The following is a 15,050-nucleotide window of genomic DNA, read 5'->3' as shown; positions in this document are numbered from 1 at the left end:
GTCAGTATAAAGAATCTACATGGCTCCTGCTTTGAAATACAGACCTTTGAAACATCACCTTGGTGCATTTTTGAAGGCTTATAATTAGGCAACAAAAGGGGCTATAGACATGGGACAAACTCTTAATGAGAGCTCTTGGCCTCAGTTATAATGTCAATATAGTCAACAACTTGGGACACTGTCAAATATGGTTAAAATTAATTTAAACCTATTTAACAATTAAATATTAAAAATCTGATTGTATAAGTGTGTTAACAATCCCCCTAAACACCTTACTGTACTCTCAACTCACTATTTACAACCTCCAATTATAAGAAAAACACAAATGTTTAAAAAAAAAAACTACAATTCCCTACATGTGTGTAATGCAGCTTGATACAAATTAGCACTAAAATTGTAGTTTTTCTGGTTTTCAAAGTGGGGCTGTATATCTACTGAATATATACACACCTAGTTCAGACAAACTATTAATTATGCTGCATCTAGATTATCTACGTTAAGAAAATGTAAAAAAGGATAGGATTAGGATAATAACAGCGCTCATCCGCGAGATTTTGCTGTTGCTGTATCCCTTCTAGCCACAACGTCGAAACAGCAGAACACGCAAACCCCGCCTTCAACACAATGCACTTCCGTAACCTTCTGCTACCAAAAAACTAATTTCTCAAAATCGAGAATGAGAAATTGTTCAAAATGATCATATTGTTGAGTTATCAAATTTTGTTTTCTGTAGGAAAATGCATGTAATTTAAAAAGAAAACACGTCATGCAAGCTACGTGGTTTCAGTGATAGCAGCCTCATAGCAACCACCATAGCAACGAACTATATAATACTAAATGTAATATAATGGGAAGAAAAAAGTATTAATCCACATCAACTTAGTTCGGGAGAATTTCAAGCCAATATAATGGTTATGTAAGAACCTACTGTAGTATGTGGCAGTCTGTCTTGTGGATTATGACTGTAAAATCATTGTATAAGTCATTTATTAAGTTAATCACTATTCATTGACCTCTAAAGTGTGCTGTGACAATAGCTGAAATCATGACTATAACTCATTGTGGAAAACTTTAACAGTATTTGTTTCAAAGGATTCAAGATTCAATACTTTGTCATTTTAACTTAGCTCACAAAAACAAAACACCTTACACACATTGACCACATTTGTACATTACAGTAAATAAGTAACACCACAATGGTAAACACACAATTTTGTCCTCACACAGACTAGTGTGAATATGTGTGCTTAAAAACAGTACCTACGCTTTAAAATAAATCAGATTTAGTAAAACATCATGTTTGCACAAGTAAGGCGAACATTATATTACACCACCAAGGTTTCTATGATATGCTGCAACATATACTATACATTTACATCATTCTTTTTACAGAATACAATATCAGACTAGAAATTAAAAAAATATGTAGTGCTAGTTATCATATTTATCCACATTGTCATAATTATCACTCTTATCATTGTATACCAGTGTCTGTATGCTTGGCATGGGGAGGGCCTGACACAAGTGGGTGTTGTCTGCAGGAACAAAGTCTGATACATGTGGGTGAAACATCACCAATGGCTTGATGTAGTTTTCTTTCCAGCTGTTGGAGGTGTTGAATGAGAGCAGCTTTTGCACCAGGCTGCTCAGTGTCTTTGATGTTATAGCACAGATGTTAGAGGCCTGCTCCTGATGGGGTGTTTAGTTAGACTTTTCATTTCTTGGTAAAGCATGTGCTTTCCTCAGCTGCCCGAGTCTTCATATGTAAGGCATCAATCCCTCGCCTTTTTAGACTTCTCGAAACATCATCTTCTTCAATCTAGAAGACAAAAGAAAACGAAATGCTATGTTATGTAACCAGGTGGTTTCTAATATGATTTGCAGGTAGTTAGTTTGTCAGATGGTTACTAGTCTACACACGAGTGACTGCTGTGTGGTTACTAGGTTAAGTAACTATACTTACAGTGTCATCAAAGCAGAAGTAGACATGCCAAGAGGGATCACATGATTCCTGAAAATCAATTGTCGCAAGAAAGAAGCTCATCGGCGGTGACCATTGAATGCTGTTGTATTCTTATATTGCCTGTCTCAGTCTATTGTTGGAGCTGGCTACCTGCTTGGAGAGTCTAATGGCAATGTCCTGCCCATCTGAAGCAAAGCTAGGAAACACGCATGCAGAAAAATGAATGTATTAGTTTGTATTATAGTCCTTTTAAGTTCAAACCTAATGTCATATTGTATCTACTTATCCACTTATAGCACTATACCTGGATATATTCTTCTCAGGTGGAGGAGGACTGCTCTCTCTCCCTTGATTCAGTTCTAGCCTTGCAGTTGGACTCTGAGCTCACGGCCCACATCTTTAAGGGTAGACTGGAAGTTTGAATCAGACTCTTGCCATCTTCTCCCAATACGGTATTCTTCCTTAATGTTCAGCAGAGTCCTCAATTCTACAATGGTCAGCAAATAATTAGTATTAAACGTTGTGTACACACTTGATCAGAGAACAGTAACAGACAGATTACTGCTTACTCTCTTTCACCCTTTTTGTGTGACTCACGAGTCCCATATCTACACATATCTAACATTACAGCACAAAAGTTCAGTAGCTAGCAAGCAGAAAGCATTACCGTGGTACACCTGACCAAACATATGTTACCAGTAAGGCCTTGGTGGTAATAGATTACTAATTACACCACATGAAGATTTGCAATAATGCTGCAATACTTTAATTTATAACCACTGGTGACAGTTTCCTTCAAAACTATGCCATTACTATAATCACACGTTGAAGCACATCAGCAAGGCACTTAAAGGAAAACACCACCGTTTTTCAATATTTTACTACAGGGCTATTCAGATCTTACCCTGGAGGGCCAGAGCACTGCATAGTTAAGCTCCAACCCTGATCAAACACACCTGAGCAAGCTAATCAAGGTCTTCATGATCACTAGAAAATCACAGGTGGTTAATGGTACATAAACTCTCCAGTGTAAGATTTGAATAGCCCTGTTTTACTTTGTTCTTACCTCAACTTATAAGAATTAATACATAACTATCTTTTTTCAATGCGTGCACTTTTAATCTTTGTACAGTGCCTTGTGAATGTATTAGCGTTTAGCCTAGCCCCATTCATTCATATGGCTCCAAACAGGGATGAATTTAGAAGTCACCAAACACTTTCAGGTATTTAAACGAGTAAGTATAGTGGCACAAAATAAAACTTTTGTTTGGAGCCATAGGAATGAATGGGGCTAGGTAGGCTAAATGCCAACACATTCACGAAGTGCTTAACAAAGACTAAAAGTGCATGCATTGAATAAAGATAGGTATGTATTAATTCATCTAAGTTGAGCTAAGAACATAGTAAAATATTGAAAAACGGTGGTGTTTTCCTTTAAAGACGTCTGTAATACCATAGTCTTACATAAAAACATTAAACTCTTACTTGAACTTGTAGAACTGAATCAGTCTGATGATGTAGTCCCTTTTCCATCTACAGACAGTGTCTGAAGAAAAGACAACATTACTACCACTCTAATAAAGTAATTCATTTCATGTTACTTCTTAACATGAGTATATTTTATTACTGTACACGGAAAGGTAAGTATTACATTGGCAATATTCTTTGTTAATAGTATTCATGACATTCTTACAGTATTTAAGACTTTAACTTCAGTTCCTTACTTATTGGTTTCTGTTGGGCTAGCTTTTTTCCATCTCGCCATGTCTCCTTCAGAAATCAACACTATACAACAACAATAACAGAAAACAAGACACCCATCAATCCTAAATACTCTTGTGCAAAATGCACTTATAAATGGAATGTAATATTCTCCCATCTACAACTAATTGTTACCTTCTTCTTATATGCATTGTTTACCTGGTGCCTCTCTGAAGACATGAGATATCTTCTTGAGCAAGAATCAATATTTTCTCTGCTTTGTCTACTCTTTGCAGGAGCTGCACCTCTGAAAAGACAGTTTAATCTACTTATAGTATGCTTACCATTTTGTGTGTGATCGGCTTCACTCCAGAAAATATAAAATGTATAAACAGTGAACCACCAGCACAGAATTTTCGAAAGGTTATACAGCAGTAGACACACCTAGGTCAGTTGATTTCCACCGTCCATAATGCAAAAGGGCATCAGTCAGTAAGTCAAGGCGATGAGATGGAGTCATCTCCTTTGTGACTCTGGCAAATCTTTGGAGGAAAGACCACAGCCTTTCCATTCCTTCCCCATCTGTGAGCCCAAACCCAACAAGCCATCTGGTACTGTACTTGATCTATGATTAAAGCAAAGTGGTAAAATATCACATACTGTACACAAAGCATGACCCTACTGCTTATAGTGATCTTATGTTATTTTATCTTTTAATTTGTAAAATTAGCAAAGCTATTCTTTTTATTACTTTATATTAATGTAATTATTATACAAATTAGGTAATCTGCATAAAAAGAAACCAATTTGGTTATAACAATCCTCTGCTTATAGTGATTAGTTTGACCCAGACAGATTTGAGATAAATGGTTTCCACTGGATTGTCTTACACATTGCATCTCTGAAACAAGTTTAGACAAACGTCAGGTTGGAAAAATTTTAGATTAAAGATTATTTTAGGCATTTCTGGCTAATTTGAGCTTTGCAGTGCATAGACAGGAAAAATTAAGGCCAAACAGGGAGTGAATGATGTGTGTTATATTGTCCTGATATCCCTATAAAGTCAATGAATTACCTGGCAGGGCAATTTGTGTCCATCAACATGAAATGCTGGTACGGGCAAGGCAATGTTGTGTGGTATGCCCTCCCCTGATTTCTGATTAAACATAGTATGACATAAATAAGTTAAAGGTCTTTTCTTAAAAACAATAATTCAGTTTTACACAGAAAAAAGGGTACTTACCTGCAAATGTGAGGCAATAACACAGGCAATGTAACAGACTACTCGCAGGTGTATGTTCTTTTCCTCACATCTTTGAAGCAGCGCATCGATGACATACAGGGGATAGGCTAATCTATTTCAACACAAAAATGTGAATGATAAAACACTTTATACTGAGGAAAAGTGAAAAATAATTATACAATCTCCAGCATCACATTCAATACCTAAATACTCAAATCTAAATTGATCTATGCCCAGCCCATAATTTTGCCCACTGATCATCAAATTTTACTTTTGGGGCTTCCAAGTTTTTTCTTTTGTATAATCTTTACTCCACTGTATTTGTAGGTTTTGGAGGCACTGCCAATTTCTTTGTAGCAAACACTATGGCGTGTTCTGGATCCAGGTGCCATGTGTGTGTCAGTAAGGTGAGTGGGTGAGTGAGTGAGTGAGTGAGTGAGTGAGTGAGTGAGTGAGTGAGTGAGTGAGTGAGTGAGTGAGTTGGAGAGTGAGTGAGTAAGTTGGAGAGCTTTTGCAAGTGATGGCTATTAAAAGAGCCGTTGGTTTAAATGTTGTGGAGCGTGTAGATGGAGCAGTATGAGATGTATGTGAAGAAACTGCAAGACAAAAAAAATTGTGAATTACAAACTTTGGATATTTTTTAAATTCTTTATTTACTAAACATTGTGTGTATAACTATTTACAACAAACCCCAAGATCCGCCCACTATCATAAGACTATATAATAAGCTAAATAAAACGGCAATAGAATAAAACTGACCAAAAAAGAAGGATCTGAATGTCTAAAGATTTCTGAATTGTACATCAAATGTATTAAAAGCATGGTGTTGTTGTTACTGTTTTTACTATGTATAAAAAGGCTGAACTACTGTGGTAAAAGCATAAGGTTTGCTGTTACTGTACTACAAAATACCACAGTAGAAGTAAACTAACTGCGGTAGAAACATGGTACGATTTGTGTACTATAAACACAAAATACCACAGTAGAAGTACATTGGTAGTTAATTCCAAAAATATGAATATAATAAAATGATCGAGGATCTGTCACGTTATGTTAATGGTGACTAACATAACTTGACTTTTAATCACGCGCTAATCACTATTTTGAACAAAAAGAATGTAATATAGATGACCAATACAATTCAGACAACATTTAGAAGCCGATCTGGATTAATAAAAAACATATAATGAATTTAATATCGAACAAACAGAAATTTAATGATATACTCACAAAGATGTGGCGACTGGCGACGTTTGTAAATTGATGATAAACATCGCGATGATGTGCGAACGAGATTTGGGTCACGGCAGGGGCGTAGCCACGGGTGTGCGGGAGCCACCCACAGTGGCACACCTAAAATGGATGCAGAATATTTATTTATAGTTTCAATAAAAAAATGTTTACTAAACCTGGGCTGTTGTTTACTTAGAATATATATATTTTTTAAATCAACCATTTCACGCATAAGTTAAAAATATTTAACTTTAAATATCCGACCCCTTGTGTCCATGGCGACGGGTCATGATTGTCACGTGACACACCGCAACAACAATAATGTATGCTATTCGTCTTATTTCGTTTTTACTTTTTTTTTATTAAAAATATTAACTTGCTTACATGTCAACTATCTGATATTCCGACCCTTCGTTTAAAGATCTTTATAAATTATCTTGATCTATAACGAGATGAGTCCTGTCCACCGGATTTACAGCACCTGAATTCCTCAGCATTGCTGGTTATCTTGCCTGCCTGTGACACACACAGATTTTCTGATGCACACCCAGAGGTTTTTTCTGGCTACGGGTCACGCTTCTTGAATGCGATGAACAGTATCGTATGGTATAGTACGATTTAATCTATGCTTTGGATGTATATGTTCAGGACAAACGTAATAGCACTGCAATAAATTGGCTATATTAGGTTAAGGACCAACGCAATAGCACTGCTTATATGTTGGCATGTAACGTAATTGCGATTTGCAAAATAGTTTCCTCAGAACGTATTTCATGTGATAAAGGGTTGAATCGGACAGCATCACCAGATCCAGAGAAAATAACATTCTGCTTTACAGATGTTATAACTTATTTGATGACATTATTGTTTGTATTATCATGTTTATTTTGTAAAAATGAATAAACACATTTAATGTTATTAATGCTTTGTCAATGTTAGAACTTTTCATTGCCATATCAAAACAAAAGTCACCTCAAATAATTTTAGTATGATTCTTACATTAAAAATTACCAGAGAAATATTAGATGGTTTAATATAACTTTCCGTAGAAAGGAATCTTGACCGGTGAAATTCCTCCCAATGGCCAAGTGCAACGTCTGTCACATGTGCTTCATAATACATCTCTAGTCAGGTGGTGAAAAGGTTGAATGCCTAGGTGTCTTTCTGTGTTTGCAACTTAAATTTTGTGTGGATGTATTTACAGAAAAACAAACTCCGACACATTGTCATGGATGTGTAATATCCCTTTCAGTGCCTTTCTGAAAATAGGATATAAATCATAAATTTTTTTATGTATTATATAAAGCTTTAAACACGTGTTTCATCTTTACCCATTTACATTAAACTAAACTGAAAATAATAAACATCGTATACTTTCATCTTAATATAAATAACAAGTTTCAGTTCCATTGCTGTTTATTTATAAACATTTGGTATGCAAGCCAACACAGAGCATAAAAGTATACTTTCATTTTTTTTACAGATGGATCATAATAATACTACAGTCGGGTACTTTTGTAACTTTACATCCAATGTACAACACAAGTTGTTTAGACATGTGAGACTGTAAAAATATCAGCAGCAAAACTAATCTGCAACAATTCATTTTCACATGTTAAATACATCATAAAAATTAATCACACCAGCGAGAGATTTGGCTGAAGGTCATCAGTGTAGAAACAAACATCAGGATGTTTTTCTCCATCTGACAGGACTTCATTTGGGAAAAATCATTATCATATTCATACAAAAATATTGGAGCGAGCATCCCTTTATTAAAATAAAGATTTTCATCTGTTCTGCATTCATTAAACTCTGTTTCAGAGGCTGCTACAAAATATCTATGGCATGCAAATGTAATTAAATAAGCGAAATATATGCTTCATGGACCAGCTAGTACTTTTTAAAGAGAACTGATTTTCTAACAATGTTTCTTCAAGGTTGCCTTTAACCTCATCTAATAAAAGATTATCATGGATAACAATGTACAGTCTTGTTCAAAATAATAGCAGTACAATGTGACTAACCAGAATAATCAAGGTGGCAAACAAGTTACCAGTAGGTTCAGTAGATTCTCAGAAAACAAATGAGACCCAGCATTCATGATATGCACGCTCTTAAGGCTGTGCAATTGGGCAAGTAGTTGAATTAGTTGAAAGGGGTGTGTTCAAAAAAATAGCAGTGTGGCATTCAATCACTGAGGTCATCAATTTTGTGAAGAAACAGGTGTGAATCAGGTGGCCCCTATTTAAGGATGAAGCCAACACTTGTTGAACATGCATTTGAAAGCTGAGGAAAATGGGTCGTTCAAGACATTGTTCAGAAGAACAGCGTACTTTGATTAAAAAGTTGATTGGAGAGGGGAAAACCTATAAAGTGGTGCAAAAAATGATAGGCTGTTCAGCTAAAATGATCTCGAATGCCTTAAAATGGAGAGCAAAACCAGAGAGACGTGGAAGAAAACGGAAGACAACCATCAAAATGGATAGAAGAATAACCAGAATGGCAAAGGCTCAGCCAATGATCACCTCCAGGATGATCAAAGACAGTCTGGAGTTACCTGTACCTTGCACAGCCTTAAGAGCGTGCATATCATGAATGCTGGGTCTTGTTTGTTTTCTGAGAATCTACTAAACCTACTGGTAACTTGTTTGCCACGTAGCAATAAAAATATACTAAAAACCTTGATTATTCTGGTTAGTCACATTGTACTGCTATTATTTTGAACAAGACTGTATATATTACATGTATTTCCTAAAGTAATGTACTTTTAATCAGCTCTTAACTTTACAACAAAAATAATAGCCAACAGTGATAACAGAAATAGCTGCAGAGTAGCAGTTTAATTTATGCATGATTGGTGAAATGTTCAAATCCACAGATTTAAATAAAATAAGTTAATCAAAATGTCTCGATGATTGAGAGAAATCATGCAAATTAAACTAAAACACAGAGTACTGAAGGGTATATGTTAAGGTTTAGGTATTTATTTGGGTTAAAACAGCATCAGGTTTAACATTGTTAACATTGTGATTTACTACGTTAACTCCCAGAATTTTATACCAAGGTCAAGGGTTTGATATTGCATATGAAAAACATGTACATAAGTAACCCAAGTTAATCAGTTTGATCAAAGTAAAAAAAGCAAATTAAAACATCTGCTAAAGAAAAGTCTTCCATATTCAATTCAATTTTATTTATATACTGTAGCACTTTTCACAATTGTTTAATTATTTCAAAGCAGCTTTACATTAATAAACCTGACTCCCTAAACCCCTAGGAGAAAAACCCTATGAGCCAGACATAGCTGATTCTATAGAGCAGGGGTTCCCAACCTTTTTTGTGCCAGGGACCAGCATATTCATAAAAAAATTCCAGGGACCAGTTGTCAATTTGAATGCCTCTATTTTAAGATGCATCGTTTGAAACATATCACTGCGTAAAAACAGTAACAGCCTATCATTTAATTGCATATAATGATCTAGGTGGCAACACTTGTATGAATATACCAATCTTTTAAAACTTTCAGACCGGTTCACAAAATGTTTTGGATTAAATAACATTACATGTCATAGCATTTAAAAAAGACAATTATTATTATTATAAAAATATAATTTTGGGAATATTCAGGGAATATTTCAAGGCCCGGTCCTAACGGGTCCTCGGACCGGCACCGGTCCGGGGACCGGGGGTTGGGAATCACTGCTATAGAGGACATACTATATTAATTAGATAGTTTATTATACAACTTTAAAATATAAAAACATTAAGAATTAAAACATTTTTTTATGTGTTCAAGGATGAGACAGGATCTGCATCAGACATTCAGCCAGCGGTCTGTGGTCATGACGACTGAGGCTGAAATAAAACCTGAAGATGAGAAAGAAAGGAAATGTCAACATTTAATTATTAGTCATCATATTTATAGTATATCTAGAACCTTAACCCTCATAAGCCCCTATTTTCCTGTATACGTTAGAGTTCCGTGGGGGTAAAAATGACCCCAGAGATTAAAAGCGTGATTACAAAAAATATATACATTTTTTATGATACAAATAATATATCATTTTTTATGTTTACTTCCAGTCTATACATTAATGCTGTGTTTTGGGAGATATGAAGTACTTTTGTACCTGTTTACCACTCAATTCCTCAACTATACCATTAGCTTGCCTGTAAAATATAACATTTTTATGAAAAATTCACATAAATTATGATCTAAATTTGATTAAGTTTGTTTTTAGATATTGATCTAGATGTTATGTGTTATGTGAGAAAAAAACACTTTTATACAGTTTAGGAAATAAATCATTTTAACCAGCAGATGCCCATAGAGACCCATTCATTTTACTGTGTGTGGCCATATAAACATTAGAAAGGACATTAAAAATAAATATTATTTCAAAAAGTAGAATTTTTTGTAGTTTTTGATGCATTTTGAAATGTGTGTTTTTACAAAATGCCACAGAAATTTGACTAAATGTAAGGGTGTTTGTCTGTGTGTGTGTGTGTGTGTCTGTCTGTGTGTGTGTGTGTCCGTGTGTGTGTGTTTGTGTGTGTGCCTGTGTGCTCGCGTGCGTGTTTGTGACTTTGTCTTTTTGTGTGTGTAAGTTTCACTGTGTCTTTGTGTGTGTGTGTGTGTGTGTGTGTGTGTGTGTGTGTGTGTGTGTGTGTGTGTGTGTGTGTATGTGTGTGGGCATGCACACACCTGTGTGAGCATTTTACATCTTTGTTTTGCATCTGTGGCTGTTTTTTGACAAATTCTGTAAAAAATACTCTCTGTGGCAGTCATACCTTTGTGTGTTTGTGTGTGATTGAGCATGTCTTTTCTATATTGCATTTGTTCTCCAGTACCAGGCCTACCTTTCTGTGTCAAAATGTTCAGATTTATTCTGGATGCATTGATTTTATTTGATGAATAACAAGAAAAATTTTTTTTTTTTTGCATTTCCCATTCATTTCAATTGGGGTCTTTTGGTGATTTTTTTTACACCTCTTTAGAACGACCGAATCAAGCCCAATTTTTTTATATGAATCTTGACAGATATTCTGGAAAAGTCACAAAATCTTATTCCACTGAGATGAAGGGAACCATGTTTTTTAACTAAATAAAAGTGGCTTGGGGTTAAGATTGACTTATTAGGGTTAAAGCCACAATATCAGTGGCGGCTCGTGACTGCTCATCCGAGGGGCGCTACTTCAAAATAAGTGTTCGGAGTGTCATATGTGTTGCTTGCGTTTTAAAAATATTTGTTTGTTGTGTCATGTGAACCATGTGCATCACGTGTTTGTCAAAATAAGTGCCTGCTGCACACGCCTCAAAACTCACGTTCACAAAATACACCCAAGACACTCCTTTAACAGTAAACTTTGATTACGCTTGAGATTATGCGAGTATCTGGCAGAGGCAAGTGTCTCTTTTATCATAAACCCTTTAGACGCGTCTGCAGCAGGCACTTATTTTGACCATACATGTGATGCATCAAGAGCCTTCGGAAAAAAGAAGTCACCGGCCGCCAGTGCACAATATGTATGATTTTTGTAATAAAATATACAAAGATAAATGCAGTTGTGTACTTACATTATGCAGAAAGTGTGCAAAAATGTGTTACTCCTGAGAAATTGTGGCCCTTTTAATGTCTGTGCTATTCTCGCTTTCTGGTTATAGAAACTAGAGAGACACAAGAGGACAAATGCAGAAGTGTTGGTTAAACAACATCTAACACACGGCTGTTAACTTATTCATTATAATGCCATAAAGTATTAATTTATTACCTTATTTATCCGTAAACATGATTAGCAAACTCCATATGTCTCAGGATGATGAAAACAACATCTCCAATCATTCCCCTCTTCTTCAGTCATTCAGCTTCATCCTTTTTATTTTCTGTGGATAGTGCCCTGTAGTGATGAAAATGTACATTTAAAACAATCTTACTATACAACTAACTACAGAAAATAAAAAGCATGTAATCTGCAAAATGTAGTTTCCTAATTGGTCTGTTACCTCATTTTGTATACGAGTAGCTCTTCTTCGTCAGACTCAGTTTTAAACCAGTCATGATCTAAGATCTGCTTGAGCGTCGGACGATCACTTGGATTCAGGGCCAGGCAACCACTTAACAGATCACAGATTTCTGTACAAGTTTTAGGAGAGAGCTGGTTAGTCATCATGACACACAAATGGCAATAATGATCATGGCATAAAGAGACGCTTTTGTTGTCATTTAATAATACTGCAAAAAAAGTCTGTCTGTCTATCATCTAAAGCAGGGGTGTCAAACTCAAGGCCCGCGGGCCAAATCCGGCCCGCCCCCTCATTTCATCTGGCCCGCGAGAGTTTACAAATTATGTTAATTATGTGGCCCGCAAGAGTTTACAGATTATTTTAATGTTATTATAAGTTTTATTTTTTGCAGGTTATTTCCTACATTGATTTTATTAGCAGCCACCAAAACTAATTTTTGTCCCGTCAAAGTCTTTTTGTAATGTAATTATAGTGATAATGTTGATGATTGCATGATAGAGAATGAGCAGTGCCCCGCACGCACGCACTACTAGAGTGGGCGTGTCTGAATGCGAACGCTGCAGCCTCCGGAAGTCGCATATCCAGGCTGCATACGTCATCAAGACTGTCTTGTTTCAGAATATTAACAATTATAAAGTAAAATATTATTCTTTGTTTATAGTAAATTGTTGTAATATGCGTATGACTTGCGAATGTAATGGTGAGTTAACTTGAATAAACCAGGCTTGATGACGCTGCATATGCGACCTCCGCAGGCTGCAGCCTTTGGAAACGGACAGTATCTGCTCGTTCTTTCTCTCCCTCTCTCGCGCACCCTCACGCGGATCCAGCGAGAAAATGTGTTCCGTCTCGTGTACAGAAATGTTTCGCGATGTCCAGCTGGGATTAGTTTACAACGCGTCTATTCCCGCTAAATACGCGAACTAATGACTCATCTGAACCGATTACGTTTAATAAACGATTGAAACTATTGATCTGTAGCCTACAACACTGAACTCATGAGACGTCAGTCAATCAGTCAGACACTCAAAGCCAGGTACAAAATCACAGCTTTTTTGTAAAGAGGGCAAGAAATGACAAGCCAGAGTATATGTGTCTAATAAATGCATAGGCCTATTGTGGTGGAGATTGTAAAACTCTTTATTAGTATCTTAAAATGCCACTCATTTTCTTACCTGCACAATGAAGGATAACAGAACATTTTGAGTGCACTCACATACATACTACATGTGTTTTTGTTACCACAATTATTTTTTAAATAATCTATTCTGTACTCTATACACTTTGTCATTATTTGCCTGGGCTTCTAAGCTAGATATTAATTGAGGTATTTAAAAAAACCAATAGTAAGCAAATGCAGAGAAAACTATGCAATGTACAGTAATAAAAGAGTTGATACATTCATATAGTCATTCAAATACAACCGGCCCTTTGAGATTAACCGTAATGCTGATGTGGCCCGGGATGAAATTGAGTTTGACACCCCTGATCTAAAGGGACCCTGGTCACAGACAGACAGTACCTCAGGTTAAGATGATGGCACAGTGATGTAATAAATTGGCGAGCCACTAAATGACTGTTTAGCTAAACACAATCAAACTAACATCTTGCCAGACAGACCGTATCCTCTGATAATATTTATTGTGGACTTGATCAGAGGCTTTGTGTGTGCATGTTGATCAGTCATTTTCACTCACCCTTTGATAAATCCTTTTCAATTGTCTTCAGATTCCTGGAATTCAATTCGTATAAAGCACTGGGGAAAGATGCAAGCACCATGAAGTACAGCACAGAACCTAAGGCCCAGACGTTTGCTGGCACGGCGTGGAATTTCTCAACCATGTAGATCTCAGGCGGGGTGCAACATCGAGCTCCTGTACACAAAACATCATGTTGAGTCATTTTGTAAAAGAAACAGCAGGTTTCAATACTCCTCTATATGACAAAAAATTCAGCTCACCCATAAAGTCACGGGAATCATATGCCTCATGCGTCAGATAATGTCCAACCCCAAAGTCAATTAACTTCAGGCTCATTGTTGATTGCTGCACCAAGAAGTTTCCGGGATGGATGTCAGTATGGAAAACTCCACAATCCAGACAGTGTTGCACTGCCAGTACCGCCTGACGCATGAGATGTCTTGCGGTATTTTCACTTAGTCTTCCATGATTTATAACAAAATGCAACAAGGATTCGCTGTGCAGTGGGTACTCCAACACGAGCGTGCAAAAGTATTTAGTCTCGTACCAGTCATACATCTGTATGACATTGGTGCATGAGGGCGCATCTCCTAACTTAAGCATCAGCGCCACTTCTGTAATAAGTGGTTTGGGGGATCCAGGCTGGAGAAAAAATGGTCAACAAATTACAATTAGATAAAACAAATATCTTGTATTGGTGCGTAATCGCTATACTGTCTATTTTCTGTTTAGTTCACTTCATCAAATTTTATGACAACTTACAATCTGAAGAGTCCTTTCATTCTTTCGTTTGCTTATTTGCTTGATGGCAACCTGTAAAGAGAAAAACAACAAAAGTTAATTTCTCTTGAGCTGACTGAAGCGGCTCACCTGACACTGCACACATAACTTTAAGGTTTGAGAATCTACAAACTTTAAAGGAACAGTATGTAGGATTGTGGCCAAAACTGGTATTGCAATCACAAAACTTGTGGCTAAAACTGGTACTGCAATCACACAGCTGGTGGCCAATTTACCAAACGACAACATAAACATCAGTTGAGGGCTGCAACTCCACTTTTTAAATGACAATATCCTGGCTGGACCGCTGTTGTGAGTGATATAAGTATTTGAAATGAAAATGATTTCTTAATGTCTAGTGACATTTCAGGGCCATTTAATGATTTATTGATATAAATTTCT

The 15,050-nt window shown here is 36.3% G+C and overlaps 1 long non-coding RNA gene across 1 annotated transcript; it reads right to left on the bottom strand.

The window, feature by feature from the left end:
* Nucleotides 1-1,117: 1,117 nt before the first annotated feature.
* LOC135788172 (uncharacterized) lies at nucleotides 1,118-4,234 on the bottom strand. The gene is made up of 7 exons (XR_012335576.1): nucleotides 4,109-4,234; nucleotides 3,884-3,971; nucleotides 3,657-3,748; nucleotides 3,449-3,509; nucleotides 2,268-2,450; nucleotides 1,964-2,159; nucleotides 1,118-1,819 (listed from the first exon to the last, which is right to left on the bottom strand). It is a non-coding gene; the product is annotated as an uncharacterized lncRNA (long non-coding RNA).
* Nucleotides 4,235-15,050: the final 10,816 nt, after the last annotated feature.

Source organism: Paramisgurnus dabryanus, chromosome 20, assembly GCF_030506205.2.
Source record: "Paramisgurnus dabryanus chromosome 20, PD_genome_1.1, whole genome shotgun sequence".
In the NCBI taxonomy this organism is placed as follows: domain Eukaryota; kingdom Metazoa; phylum Chordata; class Actinopteri; order Cypriniformes; family Cobitidae; genus Paramisgurnus; species Paramisgurnus dabryanus.
This window is presented reverse-complemented; position numbering and strand designations above follow the sequence as displayed.